An 18401-nucleotide genomic window follows, 5' to 3' on the forward strand; every position below is an offset into this window, starting at 1 on the left:
ATCATCATTTTCCAGGAAGAGAACATAAAACACAGGACTATAAAAGGAGAAAAGTAAAGTTATCTGAAGAAGACAGAACCACTGGAAAAGAGGTATTTGAATCTTGGTTCAGCATCAGTAGAGTAACATTTAGCCTTGTGGAAAGAGTCTACAGCCAGACAACAGGATACAATATGTTGATTATAATAACTCATATCCCAACACCAAACCTGCAAATGAAATGATGCTTTGCTGGAAAACTTTCACAGTTGACACACAAAACCACTATGTGTCACGAACAATTTGACTGCTAGAAGATGGATGGACACTAACTGTTAATGGGCAAGAGAAGCTCCATGACTTTGCAATGAAGTAGGGGGAAAAGCATGAGCAGATCGGAGTCCCCACCTCCCCGGTACTGAGCAGGTACATTCATGTCTGATTGAAAGGCCAAACCCCTCTTTTTTCTCCCAAGGATGGTTGTTAAAATAATCAGTTACAAGTTGTAGCAATTTTTTGCAATTGAAACAACACCAATTTTCTGGTCTTGAAAGTTTATAGAACTGATGTGGAGGCAGCAGTTACATCTCCACAGGCAGTTTTTTTCCCTTTCAAACATGCTCTAACAGACCTCATGTTTACATGTTATCCTGTTTCAGGAAAGTGTTGATTTTTGCAGTAGCCAGGAAGGGCATGGCCAGGACCTCGAGGTTATTCTACACCACCTCACCTCATTTTCCAGCAGCGGGGGAAGGGGTCCCTTCCAGGTCAGGTCAGGGTAGAGTAGTGGTAGTCAGGTATTATTCAGCTTATTTTGGCGGAGTGGCGAGCATATGAATCACTTACCTATCTTCCACACATTTGTTATCAATATTGTTGCTGTCAGATTAATATTGTTGCTAGCAAAAAAGTTTGTTTTCTTATCTCATTGCAGTTTCCAGTAAATCGTTCTTATCACAACCTGTAATCTTTAACTTCGGTGCCTCCAGTTCTGTTCTCCATCCCACCATCCCATCAGTGAGCAAGCAGTCCATGGTTTGGAGTAGTTTCAGAGGCAACACTAAATTGAACACCATTCCTAAACCACAGCACCTTCAAACGTATCTAAAAGTTTTTTGCTGAGTCCATGGTTGAACTCATTCACTCTGGAAAAACAAGGCCAGCTCTCAAGATTAAAAACCACACAAGGTACACAATCCAGTACACAGGCACTAAGTCACCAAGAAATACCAAAACACAAAAAACCACATAATAATTATAATATAACCCTGGGGAAAACCTCTGTTAATTTATACTAATCCTATTAAATTCACTATTAACTAACCGTATAAGACTTTACAGGACATACATATCTTAAGCCCCTTTCATGACACTGAAATGGGTCAATTAATTTTCAGATCCCCACCACAGACATTAAGAGAAGACATCCCAAACTCAAAGTCCAAATAAAAGATCCAAGAGACAAAGAAAGAAACTCAAATATTTTGATTTGTATTTTGATTTATATTTTGGTAATTGTTTGAGGTTCCCAGGCTTCATGACAGTTTAAGAGGAAGTCACATTTCCATAGAACAAAAAGCATCCATGGACAGTTTTCCATAGACGGTGGAGTGATGTGTTACATATACATTTATTTTTCATGGAAGTTGAAAGCACATTCATCTCAGTCATTTCTGTTATATTCTGTGACAGCTTTTGAAAATTGCCAGGCTAGTTTATTGTATTTGATCTTTCAACATTATTGGAGGTTGTATAAACAGGAAGCAATGTATAGTTTCAGCATCAATTAAGATAATTCTAAACAAACACACTGTCATGGTGTTGTCAGTTCCCTGTGGTGGGCATGTTCACGGACTAAGATCACATTTCAAATTCACTTCCAGTGGAAATGGCAGTCCTGGTGTTCCTCCACTTATCTGCAGCTCTGGCTACGTTAGTAACCCAAGCACATCCATACTTAATATCCAGACTTAACTACTGCACAGAGTGGTTCATACAGATTAATAGATGTTACATTACCTGCGGAGGGTGGGAAGAGGGGTTTAGCCATGTGGATGCTGTTCTGCTTGCCAGAACAGCATCCTAACCTTAACCCAGTTCTTAGGGCCAGAGAACATGACTTGACCTGCTTTATTTAAGAGCAGCCTGAGATTCTTATTCTGGTACCAATCACCACAGGATAGATCACAAAAAGCAGATGGGCAGAGGCCAAACCATGCTGAGCTTCAGGAGTTCTGTGGGCCTTCCTGGGTTCATCAATGCATGTTCAATAATGAACAGGAAAAGGAAATCAGGTTGGGATGGAAGTTGGTGGTCATTAGTCCAACTTGGTCATTAGTCCAACTTGGTCATTAGTCATAAAGTGGCACATTTATTAAAAAATGTATTTTTTTAACTCCCTTGAAGAAGTAAGTTGCATAGACACTCTGAGGACTGATCTCCCAAATAAAAATGTATCAATTGAGTAACAAAAGACATGGTGAGGCTGAATCCATTACATTTCTGTGCAGAGGCTGCAAGCCCTTCTCTAGTTATTAATTCCTTCCATTGTTTTAGACGAGAAATAAATTCAGTATTTCAGCTCTGAAGCCGATAGGAAGTTTTCCACAGCATTCAATGAGCTTTTGATTACACAATTCTTTCAGCTGTCCAGGTCCTGTACATTTACTATGACTGCAAGTGTGTAACATCGGCTTCTCATATATCTCTGAGGAGAGATGTCTTTCCTGGAATTAATTCTAAATGTCAGACTAAGGCTCTTTATGCCTTCCCCCGCTAGGCCTTTACAAATCGGTTGAATATTATTATATCAATAATTTCCACAGCATAGGTCTCAACAACATTCTGCAGGGGGACTTTATAAGTGATTGCTTTCCAAGAAAACCATGAGGCCTTCCAATCTAAATAGATGACTGGAAAAGAGCTCCACTTACTCTGTGTAGGTTCTTCCCAAAAGGCTGGGGTGAACAGGAAGAGATAGAGTGCAATTTCTCCCAGCCATAAATCTTGTGCAGACAGGATTCTTCTTTCATACCTCTTGCAATGAGCAGTCTGGAAAGGCACAAAGGAATGTCCTGTAAGCAAGAGACTGCAGAGATGCTCAGACTGCCCGGATTTGCACTCCTGTCTTCTGTGATCAGGGCCAGTTCACTAAGGGTATATATGTGTCATATATATGCATTGTGCACAGGCATAGACTTCATTCAATGTTTTTATCCAGGGAGGCAAAGGTAATACTTCAGCCTATTTTAGACTAGAAAATTGAAAGCAGGAATTTTTTTCTAAGCAGTTTCTATTGTCTTTTTCCCTTCTTCTCAACCTGCTTAGTCAACCTCCAACTACAAGAGAGGAACATCATATGTAACCAGGTCACAGTGAAAGAGAGTTTGAAAATATTGTCCATAAGGAAGTATTTGATTTTCATTTCTTCCCTAGAAATACTTTTATAGATTCATGGTACTTGATGATTAAAAATGATGCAGCATGTCATATGTGGATATGTCTGTATAGTGTATTACTCAAGAGACACACAAAAGGTATGCCCACACTCTCAGACAACCAGAAGCCATCCAAACCTGGTTATCCCAGCTCTGGACCTTACTTAATGGGCCTCCATTTTTCAGGGGAGCAAATCAGCTCAGGTCCAGCACTGAGACAACTGTGTATATCCAGCTTTTGGTTCCTCTACTCAGAGCACAGGAAAACCCAGCTTAGCTCGGCTTACTGTGTACCATGTACCTCTGCCCACACTAGAGCCATTTATTGAATACAGAAAATGTTTGGACCAGGGTAAGGGGTGTTTTTACTTACAGGGGATATGAAAAAGACTGTTTCATAGTTTAGCTGAATTTTTTTCTAATAGTGACACATTCTTCAGGAAAAACAATACAGTGAAAAAAACCCTCCTTTTTTGGTGTTCTGTGTTCCTTACACCATAAAGCGTGTCACTAATTGAAAATGGAAATTAAAAGAGGTGATTAAATTTCTAATGTTTTTAACCTAGCTTTGGGAACAGTCAGGATTTCAAGAGCAATTGCTTTGAAGATTGCCCTTAGAGTGAGGTTTATGACTTCTTGATTAAGTGTGTGTGGGCATGCATGAGGAGCTTTCTGAGTAACTGTTTAGCAGGATGTAGAATACAAATACGTTGGGAGTTAATTTGGCAAGTAGAAACAGCGCACTAAGTGTCCCAATGGGTGAAGAATGGAATAGAAAGTTTACACTCCATTGCAGCCTCATATTTTCCTTCTAAAAGCCATGTACCTCATCTGGAAAGAGTCTGTATATACCTGTGGTCAAACATGAACTTGTTGCAGCTTGAAACTTACATGGACTTCAGAGCTCATCTGCTCAGCCTAATATCTCATCACTAGTTCTTTCTTAAGAATTTCATTATAATCTCATAGTACAAGTATATATTGCTGGACTTGAAGAGTGCTTCAGTACAAATAAAGCTTTCATTTAAATTTGATTCTTTTGTTTATTTTTTAGCTGCTTGAAAACAGCATCAAAATGTAGAACTGTTAGAAACTGAAGGAAAAAGGCTCTGGTATGAATGATCTAGATATAAAATGGTAGATTGACAAATCTAACCTGGGATGAGAGAGTCCACCTCTGAAGCACTAAATACCAGGCAATCTGTGTTTGTTTTTCCTGGCTTCCAGTGAAAACATAAGCAGCAGGCACTTGAATCAAGAACCTACCAACACAAACATGTTTGCATGCATACTTACATGATTACTATCTTTGACTTCAGTAGACAGCCATGGGAATTAACTGTTTGCTGGATCAGCACCTTCACTACTATGGTTTACACCTTACCCGTGTTTCACTACTACTGTAGAAACAAAAGCAGCAGCCATTTGAGGTGTCATATTCCCCTACAGGCACAAAACAAAAATATGTCATCTGTGACAAAAACATTACACACAGACTGTAGTTAAATTGCTGATTTGCTAGTTTCTGCCATTTAAATTAACATGCAAAATTTTCCCAACTTTTCCCCCTGATTATATGCTATCTGTGTTTTGCTCTGTGTGAAGAAAAGAAACCCACACTGTTTACCTTGTGCAGCTTCCTCATGAACACATGATCTTGGTTTTGTAGGCAGTATCACAGCAGTTCCCAAGGGAATGTTTGTACGCATAATAGTATTTATCTATGATCCCCATAGCATTTTTTTATCAGATCAATGCTGAGCATTTCCATAAGATCTCTAGTATAACACGATCAATATCATTACATAGTTTTATGTAAGGAATACTTTTTCTTCTTTAGATTAAATGAAAAAACATTTTTCCATTCTGAACCATGTAATCTTGTTACAATGAGAAGAAATTTATGCATCAAAATCCCTTTAATGTGACTGAGAGAAACACAAATAAGTGCTCATGTATCAATCATTACTATAATTGTTATTATTATTCAGGCTGATTTATAGAGGACTATTGCTTTTGTGTAGGAACTAAATAATCAATTAGATTTGCCAGCCAAATATAAGGACTCCAGCCTTGGTGAGTATAGAGGTTAGTGGACAAATTATCCTACCATGGGCATGCAAAGATACGGTACTGGAATTTATTTGCACAAGCTGTTGACATGGTGTTTTAACCATGGACCAAATCCTATGGTGTCTGTTTACTATTTATAAATATCTTAGAGATCCCAGCCCCACACAGATATGGGCTGCCAGAGACAAAAGAGTGTAAGACTGCTTAGCAGTTGAGATATGAAAAGCTTCAATGAAAATATGAGGATCACAACAAAAAAAGCATTATTTATCTCTTTTAGCAAATGGTAAAATCTCAAGGTTTCTGAAGTAGGACGTGAAATTCAACTCACTTCAGCCATTACCTTAACTACTTCCAATTCTGATTTCTATAAAAAGGAGATTAGCAAAATTTGGTCTGGTACATTAAAATATACTGAAGATGAACAGAATTATCAGAGATGAGGGTATTTGCCTACAAAGAATACAAGTGAATGCATGATGCTGTCTGTAATCACCAGCATCCTTGTAATTATTACAATGAGCTTGACACAAAATGGACTTGTGTGAGCATGCAGGATAGGAAAAAGAAAAAAATGTACTATGATGTATAACCAGAAAAAAAAAAAAAATAAATAGCATCCACGGTATTGATTTTCTGGTGGTTCCATTAACATGATACTTCACATAAACACTCTACCACTCTGAACATTTTGGGAGTGTAAATAATTTTACCTCTGTAATCCTTCTTGACAAATCTCACATGTTTCCTGTATGGCCACGAGTCAGTACATCTCAATCAAAGCTATTGTGTATTTTGACATGGGAGGCTCTTAGACACAGCACATCTTCCTTGTGTTTATTGCCACCGCATTCTGAAACATGATAATGGCCATTTGAATCAACCTTGGGTGCAGGCGTGGGGCATGAACCACAGCATTCCTTCATGCTGCCACACAGCTCCTGATACACATCAACAATCCATATCTGAACATAGGCAGAGTTGTTTTGAAGAAGGACATAATTGATTGCCTTGTTCTATCATGGTTGTAAAGCCTTGTACATTTATTTTACATGCTAGATTTCTTTCACCTGGTGGCACAACAAGATTGATACAATCTGCATTTAAGAGTTATAAAGACCTAGAGAATAAGAGTATAAAGAGGAAAAGGAAAGACAAATCTCAGGACCAGGAATCAGGTAAGACATGTTCCCTTAACATTACCAGTGACTTCATGCCTGATTGCAAAGCAAGCTTGGCCTAGTGAAACGCCAACAGGAACAGTCTGCTCCACCTGCATGTCAGAGATTTTCAGGTGACACTGATCTCAGCACCACTGAAGGCAGTTGGTAGTCTGAAAAGTCTAAAGGAAGGTCTTTTTGTCTACTAAATTAATCTCAAGAATTATCTGAACAAAAACTTTCTTCCAAAGCAGAAAAATTCCTTGCTTTAAACCAGTTAAAGTCCATGGGATAGCTCCAAGTGAAATAGGCTCTGGCTTTCTGTCTTCAGATAGGCAGCTGTAAATAAACGGTAGGTAATTTCTGAACGAACATGAGCTAAAAAAACCTTGGAGACTAAGGCCTGAATTTATAGAAAAACTTGTTCCTTGTCAAGAGCTAAGGCATCGCTCCCAGCAGCCAGTGCTGTCCCATAACAGGCTGCCCACAGAAGCTGTGGCTGCCCCATCCCTGGAAGTGTTCGAGGCCAAGTTGGATGGGGCTCTGAGAAACCTGGTCTGGTGGAAGGTGTCCCTGCCCATGGCAGGGGGCTTGGAACTGAGTGATCTTTAAGATCTCTCCCAACCCACCTCTTCTGGGATTCTGTGATAGCATCATGAAGTATGGCTTTCACCATTTCTAGGCATCAGTGTTTTTGGGCCAAGTGATACAAATTTGATGCTGCCTTTCATGTTTTACACATTTACTGAGATTATTTTCTCACTACCATAGTCACTGAATCTGCTCAGTTTTATGTAAAATGGAAGAATCTTTCTCTTCCAAAGCTGAACGAGAAATGTCCATTTATTCTGCTGGTTACGACAGGTGCAGGAAACTTCAGATAGTTCAAACTGAGCAGAGGAAGGATTTAAAAATTGAGCCTGTATCTCAGACAGGCAGTCGTACAACTGGACACTGGAATATGACCTGGGCTATAATTCTAATACCACTTATCAAATTAATGAGCTTGGGAAAATGAGGGATCAAGACTCAGGACTCCTTCACAAACAGGTTCCCCTTCTGTGGCCTTGTCCATTTTTGCAGATCTCTCACAGGAGGGATACAAAATGGCCTTATTCCAGTACTCCCCTGGCAAGTGAATGCAACAAGTTTGAGCCCTGGCAAGGTGTTCATGCCCACACCATGTGCCACAACCTGGATGGATGTCCCATGCATGAGGAAAACAGGCAAAGGGCAGAGGACATCGGCACCCCTGCCCCTCAATTCCCTCTGCTCTTGTCAAAGGAGCACAACAGCTGCTGGGCTTCACACTGTGGCTGCAGGTGGGTGACAGCTGTCAGAGGAGCCCCTGAAGGGTTCCTCGTCTCCAGGGATTGGGAAGGAGTCTGAGTTTCAGTCTTCACAGCTCTGAATTGAGAGCTGAGTTCAGGAAGAAATAACAATCTCCACTGTTCAGCCCATGATGCCGCCAGTGAACTTAGGTTTAGGCAGCTGGGGAATGAAGAGGAAAGAAAAAAGGGAAACATTGACTGATTTTAGGTGTTTCAGAGGTCAGAGGTCAGCTCCTAGTGGAAAGAAGGCTGTCAGAATTGCTGTCCTGGATTTAAACATTAATCCTGCAATGTGAATCTCAGTCTGTAACATTCTTTGTGTTTCTTTTTTTTTTTTTAATATAAAAATTCACAAAATTACTGGTTACAAGTGAAGTAACACCACATTAGATTTTTGTTTTCAGTTGTCAGAAAATCTTTACGTGAAATACCGTTGAATCCGCTTAAATCAATACATGTGAATAGAATACACCTATTAAAAAACAGAGGGCAAATTACAAGTATAACTCAACTTTGCAAAAGGAGTAAAATCTCTAGAAGAATTTTAGTTTTACTCAATAATCATGATGATGATAGTAGCCATATCAAACTCTTCTGAGCAAATAATTCTTAATAGAAAAAAAAATTAAAACATACTTTCAGTGAACAAAGGTTAAGCACTCAGCCAATTTTAAATGTGTTCTTGATGGCTGAAAATCAATGTGTACCTTCAGGCAGATATTGTGTATAAACATACATAAAAGCAATGAGTAACACAATATTATAACTTGAAAGTGCCCAGTAGGTGTGTCTTATCTACAATGTTATCCTACTGCGAAATCACAGGTACAATTTGTTGACTAGGCATTGACTGTTGAGCAGCAGAATTTCTCAACAGAGAGGTATTAAACAAGGTTCAAACCCTGAAAGCTTTGAACAAAATAATTGACACTGAAGTTAGCGTGCAAAGATGCCGGAGGGGGGGATGGTTCTATCTCCCACCTCTGTGTACACATAAAAATACTGAACTTTCTCCACTGTCTCTCGGTAACACTGGACTCAATGACTTTTTTCCTTCCTTGCTTTCAAAACTTTTTTCAGCAGTACACACAGTCAGCTTCCTGAGAGGGAAAATCTCTGAAGGACAGGAAAGGTAAATTTTCTCTTAGAAACTCCCCAAGGCAGGAGAACTGCCTAGACACTGGGAGATCCCAGGACTTCTCCTCAAATGCAGCTTGGACTTGCAGTTCTCTGACATGAATAAGGTCTTAGAGGAATTGTCCTGAGTTACTTCAACTATACAGACTCAATGAGAACCATCCTAGGAAGGAGGGATATCAGATATTTGCATCTCTTTTCTCCAACAGCTTACTATTTGGGCCATGAGCAGAAAGTAAAATTTCCCTCCTTGTCTTCAGAGAGATTAGAAACTGTCTGGTTTGATGGCTGCAGTCACACTCATCTGCAGTTGAAGCTGCAGGAGCCCACAGATGGCTGTTGCACCTGCTAAGGTGAACTGGGTTGTACTGGTGGGACAAATGGTTTCAAAACAGGATGGGCAGGCAGGGAAGAAACACGACGTCCAGAAATATTAAGAAATTTGTATTTTACTTAAGTAAGTAGGATTTTAATGTGGGGGAAATGGAGGCTTGAGAGCAGCTGTGCTGTTTCTGAACTGGAGTAAATGTTGGTGCTTTAACAGCTCTCTCACTTGACTGACTCATGATCATGGGTCATTTCTTACATCAGTGAATAAATTGGACTCTAAAGCTCATGGTGCCTCTGGGAAAAGAATTATCATGGGAGCTCCTGCTACTACTCCTGAGGCCACATCTAACAAGTTTTTTAAATGGTGATGGCTCTTACATACAGAAAATGGATTTAAGTGTTCATCTTCTTGTTTTCTTGTCCTTTAAAATAATTCTTTACAAATCACCAAAAAAAAAAAAAAAAATCACACAAAAAAAATCCCTAAATACCTCTTCTGGCCTTAATTTTCTATCATTAAATCTAATTTTATAGGCAACAAGACGTTATTCAACTAAGTACTTAAAATACTTCAGCAATCAAATAAGGCAAGTTCTTCATTAGGAGCACTGAGACCAGCTATAAAATTTTATTGTATATCTGCAATTGCTGGCATGTGATTTTATAAATGTGCAATGAACACACCTTCAAGACTACTGCTGGAGTAGTTGAGTGAGCTAAGAAGCAGCAACCACTCAAAAATATCACAGTAGTGAAATGTATCGCTAGAGCATATGAAGAACATACGCCTAACAGCAGAAAGATAGAAAGTAAAGAAGTGAATGCCCACTATACTGGCATCTGCCTGTCAGGTAGGTCCATGAGACAAAGAAAATATATACAAGACATGGTGGTTGACAGCAATCCTCCCATTCAGACACAGCTGGACAAAAATTCTCTCCAAGAGTGATGCCTAATGTGGCTTTCAATGGGATAATCTAGCAAAAGCATCTGACAAACTTGTAAGGTGCCAAATTCAAAACTGGTGTGAAAACAGAGAAAATTACATTCCCTTCTTCTGCCTTGTACCTTTGTATCAGCAGTCAATCTCCTGTAGGCATGCTGACACCTACTCCATCACTGCACAAGGGAGCATAAATGGGTGCAATTTAAATATCAAGGCTTCAAAAAGGGGTGTAGGCAGAAGCAGGCTGGAAACATCTCTGTCATCTGTGGTCTCACAAATTATCTGCTGTCTTCTCAAGATAGAAGTCATGTTTATTTTGCACTTCCCTGTGCAGTAATAGAGTAGGGGTGAGGGAATTTTAAGAGCTAGACCATTAGGAAGTCAGAAGTCAGATGAAATACATCAAACTTACACTCACCTCTCTTTCTTTGCTGGGAGAGGATCTAACTTTCCACACTTTCAGCACTGAGAACTTGGAAAGCATACAGCTAACTAGGCACTGGGGAGAGCAGAGGTATTTTGATTTGTTTATAAAAACTGTCAAGCACCACCCACACTCTGTCCTCAAGTGACCCAAATATATTCTTCTGCCTGAAGATGAAGCGTTGAGATATATTTACCAGCACACAAAGTGCAAAGTGTGCTTTATGCTCCAGCAGGAAAAATGAGCGACCAGCACAGAATAACAATAATAAACACACTATCCATAATAAAACTCTTGAAATCCTTTTCTCCTGAATAGGAATAAGCCTTGTTTAACATTCTAAAATATTTGCACAATGGGGCTTGGGTTTCAAGTTTTTTGATTTTTCCGCCTCCTCCCCCCCCCTCCCCCCCGGCTTATTTTGGCTAAGATTCAAAGTAAAAGAGCCAAAATTATACAAGACACAAATACAAAAGGGTAGCACTGAGCTAAATATAGATCAGAACATGAAATAGAAAGATGGGCTGGTCTTTAGGCATTTATAGATCTCTAGATATTTCCAGATATTCCTATTCAGTGTATTTGTAGCACAACCTTGCACAAGGCTGTGTGCCTATTGTAGTGAAAATATTTAAAGCATCGGTTCTATTTCATTGTTTAAAAAAAAAAAAAAAGTAGTGGAAATTCTATTATTTTGCTGGTTTTTTTCGTCTCTGATCTGCACCTTTTTTTTTTTTCTTACTGCTTCAAGAGAGCAACCTTTTCTTCTGTATGACTGAAAACAGCACAAGAGTTAAATGAGCCTCCTGAGAACCAAAAGATATATGGCAGGAGACAAACAAACAAACCAAAAACAAAAACAAACCAAACAAAACAACAACAAAACAAAAACAAACAAACAAACAAAAACAAAAAAAAAAAAAAAAAGAGGCAGGGGCTGGAAACCATGTTCAGGCCTATGTGACAGTTGTCTCCATTCTACAGTCACAACAGAGGCAAGGTGAGACCAAGTGATAACAGCATTAAAAAGAGCTTCCTGAAACTGCAAACAAGGGAAAACATATGTGGACATCAAATTCCATGTAAGAGAAGTCTATTGCTTTATTAGCCAAAAGTCAACTGGGAACAATTGGGAACATTTTGCTGGAGCTTGCCAAAATGCTGAGCAAATGCTGCACCAGAAAAGCAAACAGTTTACAGAGCACTGGCAGCCCAGAACTGAGGAAGGGATCTTAGTAAGTACAGAGTAAAGCAGGTCACGGAGCAGTGATTAATGGGTGCAGGAATTTCAAATACAGTCATACACCTGCACAGCATGGCCTGGAAAGATGGATTGCCAAATGGCCCAAGAAAAATTAGAGCAGGGGAAATATGTTTCAATGTGACGCATTTGTTACAACGGAGGAGAAAGCGAACTCTGAACTTCACATAATCTGTACTTCAGAGGGAGCAAAGAAAGGGGACTGTTCTTTAAGGGGACAAAAGAGCTATCAGCAATTTACAGACTCTCTCATTTGTCCCTGGGATACTGGCTTGGGTCTTACTTCTCTTCCAACTTCTTGGTGTCTTCTTCCCAACTGCCTACTTTGTGAATGATGAAAAATCCCTAACTTAAATTCTTGGTATCAATAATTTAATAACAAGAATGGGTAAAGCTTAAGTTGCACATGGAAGAGTGATGGATTTTTCTTCTGGTTTGGCTGGAAAACTCATTTTTAAAGCTACTCAAGGCATAGGTTGCATATAGCCCTGTTAATAGCTTTGCCTGTATTCAAATTCTCAGGCAACTTAAACTAATAAACCTCACTGTTAATTAGAACTCTGCAATGATAGACATGACATTTCAGATGCGCTTCTTACCAAATTTAACAACTTAGTCCATGGCATACATAAAGAGATTTGAAAGAGGATATCCACATATTTGTCTTATTTTTCCAAGAGAACTGAGGATATTAGAAACAGTCCATAAAGCTTTGGGAAAATGCAGTATCACCTGTTGGTTTTTGGTCATACAGAAGGTCTGTGCTCTTGGACAACAGTACACCCCATTATTATCCTATTCAAAGGCAATTGGACTAAAGCCAGAACACATCAAACATGACTCCTGGTGTCAAGCAATAAATTCAGAATCTCAGCTTTTTCTTTTTTTTTTTTTTTTTCCCTAATGAAAACCTCTCCATCATCTATTTGTAGCCATTATAGTCACAAAGAAAATTAATGAAACTGTAATTGAAAAAAATTATGCCTGCAAAGATCAGGAGGCATCTAAAATTATGCTCCTGGGAGGTGTGAACATCCGCTTTTAATTCTGTCACCTGTTGAACTTGTGAGCAACAAAAATACAAAAGCACTTTGTGTTTCTACATGTGTGCGCATAAGAAGGTAAAGGAAAGGTAAAGGCTGAAAACTTTTATCACTAAAGGAAGCCCTTACCTCTGTAGACAAAGTAGAACGGAAAAAAGTCTCAATGGCTTAGGGAAGACAATTAGACCCACTTTCATACAAGGCAAAGTAGAGTGCATCAGAAACATTTGGGCTTGAACAAGAAGGAGCCAGCTGTGGACTTACCCAGAGCCCTGAGCTGCCTTAGTGCGATTCTGTGTGTGTAAATCATTTGGCCTATATTTGAAGGGGTTTAAGTGATTTATAAACCTCTATGAGCTCCCTCCACCTGCCTAGACATCTCCTGATGAGAACACAGAAAAATCCCAGATATTTTCTCATAGAGAAATCTTATACAGGTTCTCTTAAATCTTGGAGAGCTGACAAGTATATGGACCACAGTTTCCCAAGACCACCGGTGTAACACCAGTAGCTTTTTCTCTTCCTCTACAAGCCAACAGAAAAAGGATGTGAGCCAACAGTTTATCTTTGTCCCAGAGCCGTTGTAGGCAGGACCCTGATGGTGCTTTCTTGGTTGCTGCTTCCCCTTGTCACACACTTGCTCATGGCAGTCTTGGAGACGCCTGATTTCATTCTGTCTCTAGTCAGGACCATCATGGATCATTGACAGCACCACTCATGTTCCTTCCTTTCCAAGAAACTCAATTAATAAGGCATCAATTTTCAGCCTTCCTTTCCAGAGCAGGGATCAAGACCAAAGACCTATGAAGTTCGTAGCACTTGAAGGCCAAAGGACCTTCTCTGTGTTTAGGGGGAACAAATGCTGAACAGAAGAAGGGTAAGGAGAACAGAGAAATGGAGCTGAAGAAGCTCAACAACTTAGAAAATATAATTTCCCTACACATTTAAATTGCTAAATGTGGGCAGCCAAGGCTGAAAATTTTGCTTTGTGAAAGTAGAAGAATTGAATATTCTATTTTGCCAGTTGTGCAGACAGAGACACATGCAATATTTCCTACAGGGTTTGTTTGGCTTTTTTTTTTTGGTTTTTTTTTGGGGGGTGGGGGGGTGGGGGTGGGGCGCTTCTTTAATAATCCATTTTACAGAGCGATTTCAAGAGATGGCTATGAGCACACCAGAGAGGTGCTATATCAAAACAAAGTACACCTGATTAATTATCTAACAAGGGAGATGTTTGCACAGCCAGTACCATTCATTTTTCATGTGACAATGCAGTCTTTAAGTGTTAGCAACCACTAAACCAACACTGCCAGAAGGATGTAGTTGCCATCCATGCAATGTTTCCTTTCTGTCTCACACACATCAGTGTTCTGTCAGGGATGGCCCAAGTTCCACCTCTAGTACGTCCTTGGTATCTGTTCCAGTGACTTGTGAGCCATTTCAAATAAGGATGTAGATTTTAAAAATGTCATTAAATGGTTCGAGATGATTTAGTAAAAACATTTTAAAATATTGCATTAGGGAACAAATTCCCTTTTCTCTCATGTTCATCAGATTCACTCTCCACTAATGAATACAAAGAATGAATCTCCAAGGAATTTATATATTTGAGGTTTAAAGGAGTTTCAACATTTGGATTTGGCTATAACTTCAATTTCCTTTCATGAATATTTTATTTAAATCCTGTGTTAATCACAGAGTCACAAAGATAGCCTGCCTCCTGCTTCTGCTTACTCTCATTGTCTGTCACAGAAGCACTTTCTCTCAACCTTAAATATCGCTAATTAAAAATTTTCCTGAAGCCAACTGATACCTGTGTGATTAATGGGCTGGCTAATAAATAAAATGCACCATCCTACTTTAGGACCATTGTACCATAAAAGCATAGAAAGTGTGCCAGTGGCCTCATCATCTTGAAATATGTTTATTAAAGCAACAACGTAGAAATCCTAAGGGTCCTGAATTGCTCCACATCATTAATAACCAGATAAACCATACACTGAGAAACCTACTTCAGTTCATTATTCCAAGCAGGGAAGCTATGAAAACAAGGGGGAAAAAATCCGGAAGGGTGAAGAGAAGCACAGGGCTTGTTTCTCAGATGAATAAACCACCATCTCATCCTTGGTGTGAGTGTGAACAAAAGTGAAGGAATGGATGTTGCTGGAGCAAAGCCTTTCACTCCAAGACTTCAGTTTTAAATGCATGCCAGGTTGCTGAACACAGTTCCCATCTGGGTCTTGTTTGGGTTAAACAGTCTAGGCAGCAGTTTGAGACAGCTTGAGGCTCATATCCAAAATCAGGGCAGCTTCTGTAGAGAGGGTCATGGGGACTCAATTACAGCTTCATCTGTGTTTAGGGAAAATCCCTTTCAGTGAAAGGAGCTCAGACTAGGTAAATGCACCAATATCAGCCTAGTCTGAAGTGGTGCAGAGATGTTTCCCCACACAAAAGTAGTATTCACCTTATGGTAATAAATATGGCAATACTGACAGTTCATCTTGGGTTAGTCTATAACATGTCAGTAAGATCTACTCAGGAGCAGGTCAGAGAGGAGAGATGAAGCCCTTAACAATCCCTCTGCCACTCTGATGTGATAAGCTCAGAATTATGGAACTCTCAGGGAGGCTGACCCAACCACCTTCCAGGGCAGGCAGAGGAGGCAGAACCAGGCTCGCATCTCCTGTCTGGAATTTTCTGTGCATTTCAGTACAGAGAGAAGCAGCTGGGTGAAGCCAGATGGAAACACACACTCATGCTCTGAAAGAGAGGCGTACTCAGTGCGGAACTAAAGCTTGATATAGTTGACCCATGCTGCACCAGTGGAAGGTTTAGAGTTTGTAAGAAATAATGGGCATCATCCCTTGTGTCTCACCAGCCTCCAAGACAAGCAGTGAGGCCTTGGTTCTATCACATTCAATAGTACCTTCCCTGGTCAATCTGAAATGAGTCTGCCTCCCTAATCCAGGTGTTTAGCACTCTGAACCCAATGCTGAAATTACATTTATTCATGCATAGTTTTCCTTTCCTCTCTGCCATTTATTTTACAATAAGCACAGATTAACAAGTAGGTTCCTCATTTTTTGTTTAGCTTAGGCCTCTCACAAGAGTTGCTTAACTCACTAATATACACTACAATAGCACACCTGTATTACAGTTCCATAGGAAAACCACCAAAATCCTCTACGTCTCCCTCACCAAGGATACAGCTTTTTTCCTTCACTCATGGTTAGGAAGTGAGTTAGGCAAGGAATGGTCTCAATCTTACGCTCTGGTCTGTGGTTTGGCACCGATTAGTCAACAAAAAGAAGAGAATCTGGAGCTGACTCTGCTCTTTAAATAAAATTCTCTCCCTCTGCCATGGCTTCAACTGAGCACAACAGCCAGCTAAGTATATATCAAAATAATTCAGCATCCCAGAACCCACAAAACCCACAAAAGTAGTTTCCATTATAATTGGCATTTTTGACAAAAAAATCCTGGTGGACATCAACAGTAGAAAGAGATCAGGTAGTATCAGTAGCCGTTTCTGGCTGTCTGTAGCCATTGAATTGAAGGTCGCTTTCTTCAAAACAGCAAAATGAGGGTCATCAATCCATACAAGCACATCCATGTGACATGCCAGCCTACTATCAGCACCAAAACCAGACACTGTCCCTGCTTGTGTCAATGAAATGGACCCCATGATCACTCTTCATTGAATGCAATTCACTGTCTTACCCCTGGTTTCCTCTTGAAATATTTTTGTTTTCAAATTATCTCTTAGTGAGGTCAAAGTGAGCAACCAAACTCATCCATAGCTGCTTAAACTCACAGTGAGCTGGCTTAAGTCCTACAAAACAAACGAAATTGGCCTCAGATTAGATTCAGCCATCCAAGGCCTGGGATATTGCTCCCAAGCTCCCCATAGTGTAAACATCTGTATCTGAGGCAGCTGTCTGGGTGCCTCCCGTAGCCAGTAGAGATCAAACCAGCAGAGCCAACAGTCTCAGGGAGAAATACTTCACACTGAATGGAAATGACATCTTTTGGCTAAAAAACCCACAGATCTTCTCTGGGTAACTCCCTTTAGCTACAGAGACTGAGGTGAGTTGCTCAGTTGTAGATGCCTGTGTTCTCAAAACACATACCTGCATCAACAAATCCTTCCCCAGAGTATTTACTTATTTAATTTATGTAGCTGTTCCACTGAAGCGACCAGCAATAATCAAGCTCATAACACATAGATCAACGCATTATTTAAAAACTAGCATGTTTACTCCATCCAAAGTTGATCAAAACTATAATAAAAATAACTCCCACCTGTTTGCACTTGTGTAGGAGGCCTCTGGTTGCATATAAACTGCATGCATTTTTACTGACCTCATCTTGGTTACATCACCAAGACTTCCAACCTCAGCCACATTTCACCAGACTGATACACATAATTGCGTGAGACGCTTCTGTAAATACAAGTCATTTATTCTGCATAAACATAAGTTTCAGCTGAAGCCCATTTGATATTCATACAGCAGATTTATGTCCTCTCAGTGGTTCCTGTGGAGCTAATAACATAATGATATAATACACCTGCATGTTGGGACAGCTGTAGTTAAATGAGGCAGAGGTTTTCCTCAGCTCCTCAGAGCAGTTATGGTGATATCAGCTTCACAAGAGGGAAAAGAGGGAATGTTATGTATGCGTTGCCATAATCTGGGCTCTCCTCAGAGGATTTTGAGTTTTCAGTGGAAAAATATGTTAAAAAAATGTGTAATAAAAGAGCAATAAGAATTTATTCGTACCTGCTTTGAAAATAAATAAATAACCAGCTGTATGAAACTAAGAATGTCAAGTCAGAAGAGGCTTCGTCAAAATACTGAAGCTATGAAAGGAGTCATAGAAAGCTTGAAAGTCCCTTTAGCGTTTTCATTGCAAATGCAGAAATCTATCTGGAGCAGCAACAGAACACATTTCAGAAGCACTTTAAATCATCCTCACAAAAATAGTTTACTACATATCTGCTTGTTTTCATCTACATGCTAGCAACATAAACTTCCAGCTACTGAAGAGGATTGCATAAAGAAGGAACATAGTGGCCAAGGTAAAATCCCGTCGTTTAAATGATTCTGTCATCCTACTGATGCACTTTAGGATGCAAAATGTACGTGTTCTAAGACTATTTAAAAACAAATAACAAAAAAACAACAAAAAAATTAGGGCAGCAACTTCAGGGATCAAGTTGCAGATAAACACTTACTGTTAGAGGAATGTATACCTGTGCCATTACATCAATTTTAAGCT

At 39.7% G+C, this 18401-nt stretch overlaps 1 long non-coding RNA gene across 1 annotated transcript; it reads right to left on the reverse strand.

Moving 5' to 3' along the window:
* Positions 1 to 1492: 1492 nt before the first annotated feature.
* On the reverse strand, positions 1493 to 17549 carry LOC120752741 (uncharacterized). The gene is made up of 3 exons (XR_005700799.2): positions 17424 to 17549; positions 4713 to 4859; positions 1493 to 3030 (listed from the first exon to the last, which is right to left on the reverse strand). It is a non-coding gene; the product is annotated as an uncharacterized LOC120752741 (long non-coding RNA).
* Positions 17550 to 18401: the final 852 nt, after the last annotated feature.

Source organism: Hirundo rustica, chromosome 1, assembly GCF_015227805.2.
Source record: "Hirundo rustica isolate bHirRus1 chromosome 1, bHirRus1.pri.v3, whole genome shotgun sequence".
Taxonomy (NCBI): Eukaryota; Metazoa; Chordata; class Aves; order Passeriformes; family Hirundinidae; genus Hirundo; species Hirundo rustica.